Source organism: Salmo trutta, chromosome 1 (assembly GCF_901001165.1).
Source record: "Salmo trutta chromosome 1, fSalTru1.1, whole genome shotgun sequence".
In the NCBI taxonomy this organism is placed as follows: domain Eukaryota; kingdom Metazoa; phylum Chordata; class Actinopteri; order Salmoniformes; family Salmonidae; genus Salmo; species Salmo trutta.
Window position 1 is genome coordinate 5,531,266 of NC_042957.1, and position 18,408 is coordinate 5,549,673.

The 18,408-nt window shown below is 42.3% G+C and overlaps 1 protein-coding gene across 3 annotated transcripts in view; it reads right to left on the reverse strand.

Moving 5' to 3' along the window:
• The window catches only part of znf395b (zinc finger protein 395b), a 10,073-nt gene extending 9,259 nt beyond the window's left edge, over positions 1-814 (reverse strand). The window contains exon 1 of one of the 3 annotated variants that reach the window (XM_029699073.1): positions 553-814. The gene's annotated coding sequence lies outside the window, so the exon portion shown is untranslated. The remainder of the gene's footprint in view (positions 1-552) is intronic. The other 2 variants (XM_029698988.1, XM_029698907.1) reach the window with 2 other exon arrangements.
• Positions 815-18,408: the final 17,594 nt, after the last annotated feature.

Sequence of the window (18,408 nt, forward strand, 5' to 3'; positions counted from 1 at the left end):
GTTTATGATTTTAAAACATAAGACTTGTTTTAAACTGCATTATTTGGGGACTGTGCCGATAGGCTAGTAAAGACCCTGGAGGTATAGTCGTCTAGTCCAATAGGCGCTCACTTCCACTAGTAAACAGCCCTACTGTGGGGGAGACGGGCGCTCATTGGCTGAGAGCTTCTTTCCAGGCTACACACCCCTTTCTGACAACGTGTTCGGACACGAGTTTTTGCCGGAGCGTTGGAGATGGTGATGGGAATAGGGTCATATCCGCTTAATGTTTAATAAAAAGTAGTATAATTTCCCTGAGAATATTGTCATTTTCGTATTAGTCCGAAGTCATGCGTTGTAATAATGAAAAGAAAATAGAGAAATCTCAAAACAACACCGATGAACTCAATGAAAACATCTATCCTACCCGGCAACCCAGAACGATTAGGAAATCCCCCCCATTACAAACATGCCCAAACATGTATAAAAAAAAGCAAACCCATTATTAACGTTATTAATATTTTCTAAACATTACTACTATCATATTTAATAATAAAACATGATGATATTTACCGTTAGAGCGATCGAGATTCTTGTGTCCAGTTTGGAGAGTGAATGAAGTAGGCGTCTTCACCGGATCTGCCTTGATGACTACCAGTGGTTGGATGGGGGACGGGTTGCTGGATGCGCTCTGTGCGGATGTGGCTACGTGCGTGCGTATGGTGGAGCAGTGCCGAGTGCGACAGCTGGCCGCAGCGCTAGATATCAGACTGCACTGAGACTGCACAAGGGCAGATCTGGGTGATAGGTTACGAGATCAAAATTATACCCTCAGCGCAGACACAGACAGACGGAGGGAGAACTGCGCCAGAGAAAATAGGCCTCATGAAACACAATGACCAGAGATTTTATTTCTTCATATTTTTTTATGTGTTTTCAATGTGCAGATAGTTTTGTTCAAATATAAATGTTTAAAATGGTTTCCCTGTGCAACGTCATATTATTGGGTTTCCCCCTCTCTATCTCGCAATTTGGAAAATAAACAAACATAAACAAAACATATGAGCTGAAAAACATTGAATGAACCAAAATCTAAACATTTGTCATAACCTCAGAATTGTCATAATCTTTTTTTACAACAGACCAGTAGACAATGTAAATGCATATCTCATCAGTATAGGCCCTAAACCTCTCTATTTTGCACCTTAAAATATGTTGTATATGTTTAATGTGATATTAGCCTATATGACAATACCGTACAGTGTAGGGGAGGGGTCCTGAGTGAAAGGAACTAACAAAATGAGTGTGTGCCCTGGTTGGTAATTAGGCCATGAACACTACACCCTGGCACATCTACACTGATACACCCTGGCACATCTACACTGATACACCCTGGCACATCTACACTGATACACCCTGGCACATCTACACTGATACACCCTGGCACATCTACACTGATACACCCTGGCACATCTACACTGATACACCCTGGCACATCTACACTGATACACCCTGGCACATCTACACTGATACACCCTGGCACATCTACACTGATACACCCTGGCTAAACTAACTAGACTCATTTACCAATCAATATTTATTTTTTTAACAGGCATGGTCTAATTGAATGAGTGTCAGTAGCTAGTTTTCCATCCAATTGGTGATAGATTTTCATGTAAATATGCTGCACTGAACAAAAATATAAAACACAACATGTAAAGTGTTGGTCCCATGTTTCATGAGCTGAAATAAGAGGTACCAGAAATGTTACATACACACAAAAAGCTTATTTCTCTCAAATGTGTTTACATCCCTGTTAGTGAGCATTTCACCTTTGTCAAGATAATCCATCCACTTGACAGGTGTGGCATATCAAGAAGCTGATTAAACATCATGATCATTACACAGGTGCGCCTTGTGCTGGGGACAATACAAGGCCACTCTAAAATGTGCAGTTTTGTCACACAACACAATGCCACAGATGTCTCAAGTTGAGGGAACATGCAATCTGCATGCTGACTTCAGGAATGTCCACCAGAGCTGTTTCCAGAGAATTGTACGTTAATTTCTCTACCATAAGCCACCTTCCAAAGTCATTTGAGAGAATTTGGCAGTACGTCCAACTGGCCTCACAACTGCAGAACACGTGTAACCGTGCCACCCCAAGACTTCCACATGGCTTCTTCACCTGCTGGATCGTCAGATGGGGGAGGGCGGGGTGCTGTGGAGTATTTCTGTCCCTTTTGTGGAGGGAAACTTTTCTGATTGGCTGGGCCTGGCTCCACAGTGGATGGGCCTAACGAATTTATTTCAATTGACAGATTTCCTTATATGAACTGTAACTCAGCAAAATTTTTGAAATTGTTGCATGTTACGTTTATATTTTTGTTCAGTATAAAATATGCAAAAAACAATATGTGCAGTTTCCCACCAGATTTTCATCAAATTGACCTGTTGCAGATAAAGGCTGTGCGTGATGATGTAGTGCACATAAAAACACAGTTTACTGTTAAATTCCCACATACCGAATAAAAAATACAATTTAAATGTGTTTCCATCGCATTTTCAACTCTACTGATGGTTTTCTCACTAAAAAATGTGCACTATATAGCGAGTGTGCCCACTCTGGTATGGACACGTGCGCTCTAGCCAACAGCTTACAGATATAGTATGGGTAGCCTATAGCCTACATGACTAAATTATTATTTTTCAAACCGTAGCAAAGCATCAATCATCATATCACCAGAGTAAAACCCTCAGTATATATTGGAAAGGAACATCCCAATTATCACCTTGCAATTTGTAGAATAATAATTCCATTTAGCAGACGCTTTTATTCAAAGCAATATACAGTCACATATGGGTGGCCCCCTGGGAATTAAACACACTATCCTGGCATTGTTCTACCAACTAAGCCATACAGGACCATTCACCACCCTGTGAAGTTCATCATCATGTATTTCATCTGTATCCTAATAACCTGCATGGTTTCCCGAGTCGTAGTGGGAGGACCACACAACATGTCATCGTGTGACTCCTAGTTTAGTTCAATAGGATGGTTATTATATCAACATCTACCGACATTTGTCACACAATTAATTCTACAACACAAAAAGATCCCACCTTTTATTATGTCGACATTTGGAAAGTTTACCTGAAAAATGTGTGTGCCACGACCCCTCTCCTTGTTCGGGCGGCGTTCGGCGGTCGACTTCACCGGCTTACTGGTCGCCACCGATCGATGTTTCACTGTTCGTTTGCTTTTGTCTTTATTGTATACACCTGTTTTTGATTTCCCTAATTATGTTCATTATTTAACCCTCTGCATTTTCCTGTTTGTCTTGTCGGGGATTGTTTCCTGTTTTGTGTTGTTGGAGGGGTTGTTCCCCTATCCTGTATTTTTGGATTTTGGAAGAAGTTTTATTATGAATTTTAGTAAACATGTATTTGTTTACACTCATTCCCATGTGTCCTGCGCCTGACTCCGACACTTCTTCTAACTAGTGCATTACAGTGTGGTTTCCATCAGGCCTGTTGTGACATTTTTGTACTTTACTCACATAAAAAATGTTGGATGGAAACCTGGTTAGTGAGTGACATATAACAAGAGGAAACCTGGTTAGTGAGTGACATATAACAAGAGGAAACCTGGTTAGTGAGTGACATATAACAAGAGGAAACCTGGTTAGTGAGTGACATATAACAAGAGGAAACCTGGTTAGTGAGTGACATATAACAAGAGGAAACCTGGTTAGTGAGTGACATATAACAAGAGGAAACCTGCTGATGCACAACAACATTTCCAAATTGCACCTTGGTGTGTATTCTACAATTCTAACTCTCAAAAGTACATTTTAAACCCTGACTGAGTTCCTAGAAAATATAATCGAGGTCTGGACTTCTGTGTCCTCATATGTATCTACAGCCCTGCATATTTGTGAGTGGATTACAGCCCAAACCCTGTCTGTGTTTTTGGAATGAATGTGTAGTTAATTCAGCAGACCAGACAGACAGACGCTGCACAGACAGGGATTTTAGTCTGAGCTACAGCACTACTCAGTCCCTGTGTTACAGACAGAGGACCCAATCCCACTGCCAATCTCAAACCCAATCTAGACGGAATCCTGTCTATTAATTAAATCATGTGATCTTGTCGGACCTATAACAACCCAGATGAAAGCTTGTTGGTGCTATGTTCTGATCTGCTCCTTGTTTGCTTTAGATAGAAGATCAAACCAAATGTATTTATAAAGCCCTATATACATCAGCAGATGTCACAAAGTGTTTATACAGAAACCCAAACAGCAAGCAAACACGGTGGCTAGGAAAATCTCCCTAGAAAGGCAGGAACCTAGGAAGAAACCTAGAGAGGAACCAAGCTCTGGGGGGTGACCAGTCCTCTTCTGGCTGTGCCGGGTGGAGATTATAAGAGTACATGGCCATTAAAAGGATCCGCCCCTTTTTTTAAATTTTCGCCAAAAATGACATACCCAAATCTAACTGCCTGTAGCTCAGGCCCTGAAGCAAGGATATGCATATTCTTGGTACCATTTGAAAGGAAACACTTTGAAGTTTGTGGAAATGTGAAAGGAATGTAGGAGAATACAACACAGTAGATCTGGTAAAAGATAATACAAAGAAAAAAAAAACGTTATTTGTATTTTTTTGTACCATCATCTTTGAAATGCAATAGAAAGGCCATAATGTATTATTCCAGCCTAGGTATAGTTTAGATTTTGGCCACTAGATAGCAGCAGTGTATGTGCAAAGTTTTAGACTGATCCAATTAACCATTGCATTTTTGTTCAAAATGTTCTACCAAGACTGCCCAAATGTGCCTAATTTGTTTATTAATAACTTCTCATGTTCAAAATTGTGCACTCCCCTGAAACAATAGCATGGTATTCTTACTAGAGGTCGACCGATTAATCGGAATGGCCGATTAATTAGGGCCGATTTGAAGGTTTCATAACAATCGGTAATCGTTTAAAAAAAAAAAAATGTTTTACACCTTTATTTAACTAGGCAAGTCAGATTAAGAACACATTCTTATTTTCAATGACGGCCTAGGAACGGGGGTTAACTGCCTTGTTCAGGGGGGATTCGGGGATTCGTTTTTGCAACCTTCCGGTTACTAGTCCAACGCTCTAACCACCTGCCTTACATTGCACTCCACGAGGAGCCTGCATGGCAGGCTGACTACCTGTTATGCGAGGGCAGCAAGAAGCCAAGGTAAGTTGCTAGCTAGCATTAAACTTATCTTATAAAAAACTATCAATCTTAACATAATCACTAGTTAACTACACATGGTTGATGATATTACTAGTTTATCTAACGTGTCCTGCGTTGCATATAATCGATGCGGTGCCTGTTAATTTCTCATCGAATCACAGCCTACTTCGACAAACGGGTGATGATTTAACAAGTGCATTTGCGAAAAAAGCACAGTCGTTGCACCAATGTACCTAACCATAAACATCAATGCCTTTCTTTAAAATCAATACACAAGTATATATTTTTAAACCTGCATATTTAGTTAATATTGCCTGCTAACATGAATTTGTGTTACTTCTCTTGCGTTCCATGCAAGCAGTCAGGGTATATACAGCAGTTTGGGCCGCCTGGCTCATTGCGAACTGTGTGAAGTCTATTTATTCCTAACAAAGGCCGTAATTAATTTGCCAGAATTGTACATAATTATGACATAACATTGAAGGTTGTGCAATGTAACAGCACTATTTAGACTTAGGGATGCCACCCGTTAGATAAAATATGTAACGGTTCTGTATTTCATTGAAATAAACGTTTCGTTTTCGAAATGATAGTTTCCGGATTGGACCATATTAATGACCAAAGGCTTGTATTTCTATGTGTTATTATGTTATAATTAAGTCTATGATTTGATATTTGATAGAGCAGTCTGACTGAGTGGTGGTAGGCAGCAGCAGGCTCGTAAGCATTCATTCAAACAGCACCTTTGTGCGTTTTGCCAGCAGCTCTTCGCAATTCTTCAAGCATTGCGCTGTTTATGACTTCAAGCCTATCAACCCCCGAGATTATGCTGGTGTAACCCATGTGAAATGGCTAGCTAGTTAGCGGGTGCGCGCTAATAGCGTTTCAAACGTCACTCGCTCTGAGACTTGGGTGTGGTTGTTCCCCTTGTTCTGCATGGGTAACGCTGCTTCGAGGGTGGCTGTTGTCGATGTGTTCCTGGTTCGAGCCCAGGTTGGAGCGAGGAGAGGGACGGAAGCTATACTGTTACACTCGCAATACTAAAGTGCCTATAAGAACATTCAATAGTCAAAGGTATATGAAATACAAATTGTATAGAGAGAAATAGTCCTATAATTCCTATAATAACTACAACCTAAAACTTCTTACCTGGGAATATTGAAGACTCATGTCAAAAGGAACCACCAGCTTTCATATGTTCTCATGTTCTGAGCAAGGAACTTAAACATTAGCTTTTTTACATGGCACATATTGCACTTTTACTTTCTTCTCCAACACTTTGTTTTTGCTTTATTTAAACCAAATTGAACATGTTTCATTATTTATTTGAGGCTAAATTGATAGTATTTATGTATTATATTAAGTTAAAATAAGTGTTCATTCAGTATTGTTGTAATTGTCATTATTACAAATAAATAAATTTTAAAAAACGTCCGATTAATCGGCATCGGCTTTTTTTGGTCCCCCAATAAATCGGTATCGGCGTTGAAAAATCATAAATCGGTCGACCACTAATTCTTACACTGTAATAGCGACTGTAAATTGGACAGTGCAGTTAGATTAACAAGAATTTAAGCTTTCTGCCAATATCAGATATGTCTATGTCCTGGGAAATGTTCTTGTTACTTACAACCTCATGCTAACCTCATTAGCCTATGTTAGCTCAACCGTCCCGTGAAAGGGACACTGATCCTGAAGAAGTTTTAAGGCCGGATCGTTTTTCAGATGTTCAAACGTTCATAGATGACCAGCAGGGTCAAATGATAATCACAGTGGTTGTAGAGGGTGCAACAGGTCAGCACCTCAGGAGTTCATGTCAGTTGGCTTTTCATAGTCGAGCAGTCAGAGGTCGAAACAGCAGGTGCGAGCGAGAGAGAGAGAGAAGGTCGAAAACAGTAGGTCTGGGACAATGTAGAGCACGTCGGTGAACAGGTCAGGGTTCCATAGCAGCAGGCAAAACAGCAGAAACTGGATCAGCAACACAACCAGGTGGACTGGGGACAGCCAAGAGTCATCAGGCCAGGTAGTCCTGAGGCATGGTCCTAGGGTTCAGGTCCTCCGGGAGAGGAGAGCATGAGAGATGGGAGAATTAGAGGGAGCATACTTAAGTTCACACAGAACACCAGATAAGACAGGAGAATTACACCAGATAAGACAGGAGAATTTCACCAGATTGGGAGGGGGGAGGGGGGGGTGGCACGGAGAGGAAGATCACGTCAGTGACTCAACCCACTGAAGTCGAATATAGCGAAAAAAAAGCCTGGCACAATGTGACTCACCCCTCCTAGGGACGGAATGGAAGAGCACTGGTAAGCCAGTGACGAGGGACAATAAGGAGGCCTGCGTCTTGTGTGACCATAGGGTATGTTTAGGTATGTACGGCAGGACCAAATCGGTGATATAGGTAGGAACAAGCCCATGTAATGCTTTGTAGGTTAGCAGTAAAACCTTGAAATCAGCCCTAGCCTTAACAAGAAGCCAGTGTAGAGAGGCTAGCACTGGAGTAATATTATCGAAGATTCTAGCAGCTGTATTTAACATTAACTGAAGTTTATTAGCCGGAGAGTAGAGCATTGCAGTAGTCAAATCTAAAAAGGACAAAAGCATGGTTTAGCTTTTCTGCATCATTTTTGGACAAAAAGTTTCAGATTGTTTTGCAATGTTAAGAAGATGGAAAAAAAGCTGTCCTTGAAATATTTTTGATATGTTCGTGAAAAGAGCATTTTAATTTTTTTATTTTAGTTCACCTTTATATAACCAGGTAGGCTAGTTGAGAACAAGTTCTCGTTTACAACTGCGATCTGGCCAAGATAAAGCAAAGCAGTGCGACAGAAACAACAACACAGAGTTACACATGGAATAAACAAGTGTACAGTCAATAACACAATATAAAAAAAAGAAAGCCTATGTACAGTGTGTGCAAATGGCATGAGGAGGCAAGGCAATAAATAGGCCATAGTAGCAAAGAAATAATTTGGCAGATTAACACTGGAGTGATAGATGAGCAGATGATGATGAGCAGATGATGGTGTGTAAGTAGTGATACTGGTGTGCAAAAGAGCAGCAAAGTAAATAAAAACAATATGGGGATGAGGTAGGTAGATTGGGTGGGCTATTTACAGATGGACTATGTATAGCTGCAGGTTAGCTGCTCAGATAGCTGATGTTTAAAGTTAGTGAGGGAAATGTAAGTCTCCAGCTTCAGCGATTTTTGCAATTCATTCCAGTCATTGGCAGCAGAGAACTGGAAGGAAAGGCGGCCAAAGGAGGTGTTGGCTCTGGGGATGACCAGATATACCTGCTGGAGCGCGTGCTACGGGTGGGGGTTGCTATGGTGACCAGTGAGCTGAGATAAGGTGGAGATTTACCTAGCAAAGACTTATAGATGACCTGGAGCCAGTGGGTCTGGCGACGAATATGTAGCGAGGGCCAGCCGACTAGAGCATACAGGTCGCAGTGGTGGGTGGTATAAGGGGCTTTGGTAACAAAACAGATGGCACTGTGATAGACTACATCCAATTTGCTAAGTAGAGTATTGGAAGCTATTTTGTAGGATAGTCAGGATTGGTAGGATAGTCAGTTTTACTAGGGTAAGTTTGGCGGCGTGAGTGAAGGAGGCTTTGTTGCGAAATAGAAAGCTGATTCTAGATTTGAATTGGAGATGTTTAATATGAGTCTGGAAGGAGAGTTTACAGTCTAGCCAGACACCTAGGTATTTGCAGTTGTCCACGTATTCTAGGTCAGAACCATCCAGAGTAGTGATGCTAGTCTGGCGGGCGGGTGCTGGCAGCGAACGGTTGAAAAGCATGCATTTAGTTTTACTAGCGTTTAAGAGCAGTTGGAGGCCACGGAAGGAGTGTTGTATGGCATTGAAGCTCGTTTGGAGGTTAGTTAACACAGTGTCCAAAGAAGGGCCAGATGTATACAGAATGGTGTTGTCTGCGTAGAGGTGGATCAGGGAATCACCCGTAGCAAGACCGACATCGTTGATATATACATTGTCTAGAGTAACGCCGAGGTCCTTCACAGTTTTATTTGACTGTACAACCATCAAGATTAATTGTCAGATCAAACAGCAGATGTTTTTGTTTCTTGGGACCTAGAACTAGCATCTCTGTTTTGTCCGAGTTTAAAAGTAAAACATTTGCTGCTATCCACTTCCTTATGTCTGAAACACAGGCTTCCAGGGTAGGCAATATTGAAATGTACAGTTGTGTGTCATCTGCATAGCAGTGAAAGTTGACATTGTGTTTCCGAATGACATGTATAGTGAAAGCCAAGGCCTTGGGTGACAGCAACAACCCCTGATAAAAACCTGTTAGCCAAGGCTGTGGGTGACAGCAACGACCCCTGATAAAAACCTGTTACCCAAGGCCTTGGGTGACAGCAACGACCCCTGATAAAAACCTGTTAAGCAAGGCCTTGGGTGACAGCAACGACCCCTGATAAAAACCTGTTACCCAAGGCCTTGCGTGACAGCAACAACCCCTGGAAAGTCATTTTACAGTGGAGGAACACACCCACCGAATTATTCATTTAATTATTTTATTTGCTTCTACAAACGAATGAGGAGATGGGAGAGGCAGGACTTGCAGCGCGCTCTGCGTCAGAAATAGAACTGATTTCTATTTTAGACCTTGGCAACGCAGAAGCTCGTTGGCGTGCGCGAGCAGTGTGGGTAAAATAATTGAATAACATAGATTTCTAAATTTATTTTGCAAAGCTTGCATCGCATGTGGTCAGCCTGTGAGGCTTCTACCCACCAAGCTCTCCAGCTCGTGGCCCTAATCCTACCCCTGTCAGAGCCCAGAATTACTCACGGGTGGGTTGGCTGTTTAAGCCACCGGACATGCTTACGCTGTAAGCAAGGGACTGTGTTAACTTGTCCTCTGTTATATAAAAGAAAGAAAAAGAGGAATACGACAACTGAAGAAAAAAGAAAATGTAATGCATTTTCATTTGTTATGACTTGACTGTTAAGAACTTAATGTTAATGCTGTTATGTTTGCACTTTCTATTGAAAAGGATGATGTTACGGAGTCTAGTTGATAGGTAATCGACTAGCTGGGCTGTTCCCGGACCCCGTATGTAGGGACTTGTACAACGCTTGAACATGACATTTGTGTCTGTCTTTATTATTTAATCTAACATATCATACAGAAACAGCAAACACCGCCATGTTTAGTTTTGCCCAACCTAGATTGAGACACAGACACGGTCTCAATGAGGATAGCTGAGCTGACTACAATGACTATGCTAGTGGCAGACTCCACTAAGCTGGCAGGCTGGCTAACAGCCTGCTGCCTGGCCTGCACCCTGCTGCCTGGCCTGCACCCTGCTGCCTGGCCTGCACCCTGCTGCCTGGCCTGCACCCTGCTGCCTGGCCTGCACCCTGCTGCCTGGCCTGCACCCTATCTCATTGTGGAGCTAGAGGAGTTAGAGCCCTGTCTATGTTCATAGATAAGATGAGAGCACCCCTTCAGCTTGGATGGAGTCCGTCACTCCTGAGCAGGCCAGGCTTGGTCCTGTTTGTGGGGGAGTCCCAGAAAGAGAGCCAGTTATCTACAAATTCTATATTTTGGGAGGGGCAGAAAACAGTTTTCAACCAGCGATTGAGTTGTGCGAGTCATCTGTAGAGCTCATCACTCCCTCTAATTTGGAAGGGGGCAGAGACAATTACTCGATCAGTGTTGCCAACTTAGCGACTTTGTCGCTATATTTAGCGAGTATTCAGACCTCTCTAGCGACACATTTTCAAAAAATCGTCTAGCGTCAAATCTAGTAACGTTTTCTGGTGTTATTGGATACTTTTGGAGACTGACGTGAAAGCACGTATCGTTCTTACTCTTCTCAATGAGCAGCGGGTGCTGCCGTGGGCCCCACCCCTGTCCCAAAGCACTCACAGGCAGCCCAGTCCTCGCACACCAGTCCCTCCCAGCTGCAGTCAGAGCAGGAGATGTTCACCCCTCCGCATCCAGACTGCAAATGAATAGCGCATGCGGGAAGCCGCCGCTGGATGATCCCGCCCTGGCTTACATAAAAAAAACTATTTTTTAAATCACCTGAATTAGGCTCAGACTAGTTACCATCATTTTCACATATTACCCTTGACAGTTTTTTTCTATTGTCTCTTTTTGGTCCATTTAGATTGTTAATGTAGATTTTATACAAAAAAATGTAAAAAATGTTATGGTTAAAAATGTTCATGTTTTACTGTGACTTGTTGTAGGCTCCTAAGTGGACCATAAGGTTAAAAACCAAACCAAATTAAGAAAACTAAACTGAAAAACAAAAAAATTAAAAAATAATATATATAAAAAAAACAAAAAAACTAAGCAACTCCGCCAGAGTGTCTCTTTTGGGTGACTTCTGCCGGTCCCAAGCCCGGATAAAGGAGGACGGTTGGAATTGTGAAAGTTCATTTGTAGTTCTAAACATATTTAGGGTGATTTTTACTCACTTTTTGTCTCTCCCACGACGTTATTCCTCTCTCCTACAGCATCCATCACAATTACATACACATGGCCAATTATGCAAATTAGGTGATGACGTCATTTAGCAACTTCTAGCGACTTTTAGGACAGCCAATAGCTACTTTCCTTACTGAGGAGTTGGCAACACTGTAACCTGACGCCAACACATCTTTGTAGCTAAATTACACGCTGAAGTTATGTTGCGCTTGGTAACTAGCCGTGACTAGACGTGGATAACAACATCCCTATAGCATCTACACTCGTTTTAGCCTCAGCTAGCACCATCTTCAGATTAGCCTTTACGTCAGTAGCCCTGCTCCCTGGTAAATAATGTATGGTCGCTGGATTATTATTTTTAAGTCTAATATTGCGGGTAAATTGAGTAGTCAATTTGTCAGAGCTAATGGTGGGAGGCTTCGGTGGCTTAGACCCCGTAATGGGTGGAGGAGAGACCTGAGAAGACTGACTCTGACTCGTTGCTTAATGGGGAAAACGGGTTGAAAGATTCTGTCAGCTGCACGAGCGACACCGGTTGAGCATGCTGAAAGCATTTCTTTCTAGAAGCCATGAGAAGATTGTCCGGCTGCGGGGACAGTGCAGGGGGATTAACACTACTACCGGTATTTACTGGTGACACAGACACTGTATCATCCTTTCCTACACTTAAATTGCCCTTGCCTAACGATTGCGTCTGAAGCCGAGCTTTCAACTCGGCTATCCTCACCATATGGCAACAGTTCTTCTGTATATTAAGAGTACAGTGACTGCAATGAGAGGGCGTAATGTTACTTAGCTTTAAAAAACAAATTTGGCTGAAGGAGGTCCTGCAGATCAATGTCCAGATAAAGCGTCCGGGGTGACAAAGTTGAATTTAAAAAAGATGTGTGAGGACAAAACTAAGATCTTGGTAAACTTGTTAAATACAGAGTTTGATAAAATAGTTATTAAGTGACAAAGTTTGTCAGGTAGCCAAGTAGCAACAAACATTACAGCGTTACAACGAGTTGCATAGGATGAGTCCTAGTTACACCTGTAGGATGAGTCCAACAGTTACACCTTTAGGATGAGTCCTACAGTTTCACCTTTAGGATGAGTCCAACAGTTACACCTTTAGGACGAGTCCAACAGTTACACCTTTAGGATGAGTCCAAGTTAGACCTGTAGGATGAGTCCAACAGTTACACCTTTAGGATGAGTCCAACAGTTACACCTTTAGGACGAGTCCAACAGTTACACCTTTAGGACGAGTCCAACAGTTACACCTTTAGGATGAGTCCAAGTTAGACCTGTAGGATGAGTCCAACAGTTACACCTTTAGGATGAGTCCAACAGTTACACCTTTAGGACGAGTCCAACAGTTACACCTTTAGGATGAGTCCAAGTTAGACCTGTAGGATGAGTCCTACAGTTACACCTTTAGGATGAGTCCAACAGTTGCACCTTTAGGAGGAGTCCAACAGTTACACCTTTAGGATGAGTCCTACAGTTTCACCTTTAGGATGAGTCCAACAGTTACACCTTTAGGATGAGTCCAAGTTAGACCTGTAGGATGAGTCCTACAGTTACACCTTTAGGATGAGTCCTACAGTTTCACCTTTAGGATGAGTCCTAGTTACACCTGTAGGATGAGTCCTACAGTTTCACCTTTAGGATGAGTCCAACAGTTACACCTTTAGGATGAGTCCTAGTTACACCTGTAGGATGAGTCCTACAGTTACACCTTTAGGATGAGTCCTAGTTACACCTGTAGGATGAGTCCTAGTTACACCTTTAGGATGAGTCCTAGTTACACCTGTAGGATGAGTCCAACAGTTACACCTTTAGGATGAGTCCTACAGTTTCACCTTTAGGATGAGTCTAACAGTTACACCTTTAGGATGAGTCCAACAGTTACACCTTTAGGATGAGTCCAACAGTTATACCTTTAGGACGAGTCCAACAGTTACACCTTTAGGATGAGTCCAAGTTAGACCTGTAGGATGAGTCCTGCAGTTACACCTTTAGGATGAGTCCAACAGTTACACCTTTAGGATGAGTCCAAGTTAGACCTGTAGGATGAGTCCTACAGTTACACCTTTAGGATGAGTCCTACAGTTACACCTTTAGGAGGAGTCCAACAGTTACACCTTTAGGATGAGTCCTACAGTTAAACCTTTAGGATGAGTCCAACAGTTACACCTTTAGGATGAGTCCAACAGTTACACCTTTAGGACGAGTCCAAGTTAGACCTGTAGGATGAGTCCTACAGTTACACCTTTAGGATGAGTCCTACAGTTAAACCTTTAGGATGAGTCCAAGTTAGACCTATAGGACGAGTCCTAAAAAGCCTTCACAGGGACAGGTTAAGCTGAATTGTCTATCTCTTTCCTCTCTCTCTCCTCATCCTCCGCTTTCCCATCAGGCATGTCAAGGAGGGAGAAAAAAAGAGAACATCCTGGGTGCTTGGCCACAACCCTATTAGCTTTGTTCACCACTGCATACTCATCCTCACCTGCCAATCAAACCTAGCCCCTCACCTCCAGGTAGAGTGGGTGGAACCAGGAGGCTTGGTAACTTTGTGTTCTGAGAGTCGGGTAGATGTCCTAGGGTTCCATATGGGACATGTCCTAGGGTGTCATATGGGACATGTCCTAGGGTGTCATATGGGACATGTCCTAGGGTGTCATATGGGACATGTCCTAGGGTGTCATATGGGACATGTCCTAGGGTGTCATATGGGACATGTCCTAGGGTGTCATTTGGGACATGTCCTAGGGTGTCATTTGGGACATGTCCTCGGGTGTCATTTGGGAAGCGTAATAGGGTGCCATTGGGGATAGGTACTGGGGTTTTACAACTGTGGGATCATTAATTCAGTTCAATTGCCCAGACCTTGTAAAAACAAAAACACACCCATTTACTATGCAGCATTAGTACTGTTATGGCTAGCTGTCTATCATCACCCAGACTGATTCCAGTACGGGGACAGCATTCCATTCCTCTTGGTGACAATGACGAGACACAACCCATAATGCATTGTGCTAGGAGTCTAAGACATCAATATAAAGAATGGGCCCTAAATGACACCCTATTCCCCTATGGGCCCTTAATGGCACCCTATTCCCCTATGGGCCCTTAATGGCACCCTATTCCCCTATGGGCCCGTAATGGCACCTTATTCCCCTATGGGCCCTTAATGGCACCCTATTCCCCTATGGGCCCTAAATGGCACCCTATTCCCCTATGGGCCCTTAATGGCACCTTTTTCACCTATGGGCCCTTAATGGCACCCTATTCCCCTATGGGCCCTTAATGGCACCTTATTCCCCTATGGGCCCTAAATGGCACCCTATTCCCCTATGGGCCCTTAATGGCACCCTATTCCCCTATGGGCCCTTAATGGCACCCTATTCCCCTATCGGCCCTAAATGGCACCCTATTCCCCTATGGGCCCTTAATGGCACCCTATTCCCCTATGGGCCCTTAATGGCACCCTATTCCCCTATGGGCCTGTAATGGCACCTTATTCCCCCATAGGCCCTTAATGGCACCTTATTCCCCTATGGGCCCTTAATGGCACCCTATTCCCCTATGGGCACAGAATGGCACCCTATTCCCCTATGGGCCCTTAATGGCACCCTATTCCCCTATGGGCCCTAAATGGCACCCTATTCCCCTATGGGCCCTTAATGGCACCCTATTCCCCTATGGGCCCTTAATGGCACCCTATTCCCCTATGGGCCCTAAATGGCACCCTATTCCCCTATGGGCACAGAATGGCACCCTATTCCCCTATGGGCCCTTAATGGCACCCTATTCCCCTATGGGCCCTAAATGGCACCCTATTCCCCTATGGGCCCTTAATGGCACCCTATTCCCCTATGGGCCCTTAATGGCACCCTATTCCCCTATGGGCCCTTAAGGACACCCTATTCCCCTATGGGCCCTTAATTGCACCCTATTCCCCTATGGGCACAGAATGGCACCCTATTCCCCTATGGGCCCTGGTCAAAAGTAGTGCACCAGCACAATATAGGGAAAGGGGTTCCATTTGGGATGCAAACAAACTTTCCCTGTGTTGTCTGTTTCCTGATGCCTCTCAATACTCATATCAACACATTATACAGTATGTTACATACCACAGGTTCAGATGATAGATTATACAGTATATTACATTATGAGCATTAATGCTATACTACACAAGTAGACAAAGTCAATAACATACCCAAACAGTAGAATCGAAGCAGTGTACACACCCACAGTAAATAGTTACATGTACATTTTTCTTCGCTGAGTGACTCTTACTTTGTCTGCTGTGGCAACTCGTAGCCTAAACGATCAAATTGAAGTCAGTCATTAAATCAACTAGTCGAAAGCAGTAGTCAGTCTGTCTGGTGTCTGTCATTCACCGGGACTGATTGCATGATTTAGTCTCTGTACTCTTGTTGTTCTGTGTCTCTGTCTTGATTATAAAGGTTGTTATCTAATCCATAGTTCCTGTCTGTCTATTAAAAATGGCACAGATTTTTTTTTTGTCCGGATTACAACACATGATGAATTCCTGAGGTTTATGGAAACGCATGAAGGAAACTTTTACTAGTGCTATGATATTTCTCACATTTCAACAACAACCAGATTTGAACACACTTTACAGAATTTACTGTGAAGGATACTCAGTTGAGGTAATTGAGCATTGATGTGCTGTGGAGGCACACACTGTTTGTAAACTAATTTCTTCAGGTAATCGTTCGTTGTGCTGCTTTTGTTAGTCATGTCGTGACATCACGTTAAGGACAACACTGACCCCTACTGGTGATTTATAGGATTACAGAAAATTAGACCGGAATAAAAATATATCTAAATAAAATGGTTATTGGTCGCTTACACATATTTTGCAGATGTTATCGCAGGTGCAGCACAATGCTTATGTTTCTAGCTCCATCATTGCCGTAAAATCTAACATAAAACAATACAATTCCCCGAAAAAATGTAAAGAAACAAATGAAGACATGAGAACGAGCAATGTATATGTATATATATAAAATACATACATACATACATACACTACTGTTCAAAAGTTTGGGTTCACTTAGAAATGTCCTTGTTTTTGAAAGAAAATAAAATATTTTGTCCATTAAAATAACATAAAATTGATCAGAAATACAGTGAAGACATTGTTAATGTAAATGCTAACCTTCTAGGCTGAGTTCCTCTGTCCAGTGTCTGTGTTCTTTTGTCCATCTTAGTCTTTTAGTTTTATTGGCCAGTCTGAGATATGGCTTTTTCTTTGCAACTCTGCCTAGAAAGCCAGCATCCTGGAGTCGCCTCTTCACTGTTGACGTTGAGACTGGTGGTTTGCGGGTACTATTTAATGAAGCTGCCAGTTGAGGACTTGTGAGGCATCTGTTTCTCAAACCAGACACTGTAATGTACTTGACTTTTTGCTCAATTGTGCACCGGGGCCTCCCAGTCCTCTTTCTATTCTGGTTAGAGACAGTTTGCGCTGTTCTGTGAAGGGAGTAGTACACAGCGTTGTACGAGATCTTCAGTTTCTTGGCAATTTCTCACATGGAATAGCCTTCATTTCTCAGAACAAGAGTAGACTGACAAGTTCCAGAAGAAAGTTCTTTGTTTCTGGCCATTTTGAGCCTGTAATCGAACCCACAAATGCTGATGCCCCAGATAATCAACTAGTCTAAAGAAGGCCAGTTTTATTGCTTCTTTAAATCAGGACAACAGTTTTCAGCTGTGCTAACATAATTGCAAAATGGTTTTCTAATGATCAATTTTAAAATGAGAAACTTGGATTAGCAAACACAATATGCCATTGGAACACAGGAGTGATGGTTGCTGATAATGGGCCTCTGTACGCCAATGTAGATATTCCATTAATAAATCATCCGTATCCAGCTACAAAAGTCATTTACAACATGAACAATGTCTACACTGTATTTCTGATCAATTCGATGTTATTTTAATGGACCAAAAAATGGCTTTTCTTTCAAAAACAAGGACATTTCTAAGTGACCCCAAACGTTCGAATATATATATATATATATATATATATATATATATATATATATATATATACACATACATACATACATACATACACACAGTGCCTTGGGAAAGTTTCAGACTCCTTGACTTTTTCCACATTTTGTTACGTTACAGCCTTATTCTAAAATTGATGAAATATTTTGTTTTTCTCATTAATCTACACACAATACCCCATAATGACAAAGCGAAAACAGGTTTTAAGAAAATTTTGCAAATGTATTAGTCCTTTCTCACCTTCACACGACGGCATTGATGCTTTCTGCCATCTTCCAGATACAGTTGAAACCGGGATTCATCCCTAAAGAACACACTTCTCCATTGTGCCAGTGGCCATGGAAGGTGAGCATTCGCCCACTGAAGTCGGATACGACGCCGAACTCCAGTCAAGTTAAGACCCTTGTGAGGACGACGAACACTCATATTACCTTCCCTGAGATGGTTTCTGACAGTTTGTGCAGAAATGATTTGTATGTGCAAACCCACAACTTCATCAGCTGTCCGGCTGGCTCATCTCAGACCACCCCACAGGTGAAGAAGCCGAAGTGGGTATACTTGCTATATAATGCAAAATAAATTGTGAGTAAACCATCAGTAGAGTTGAAAATGCAATGGAAACACATTTAACTTGTATTTGTTTTATTCGGTACATGGTAATTTTAACAGTAAACTGTATTTTTATGCGCAC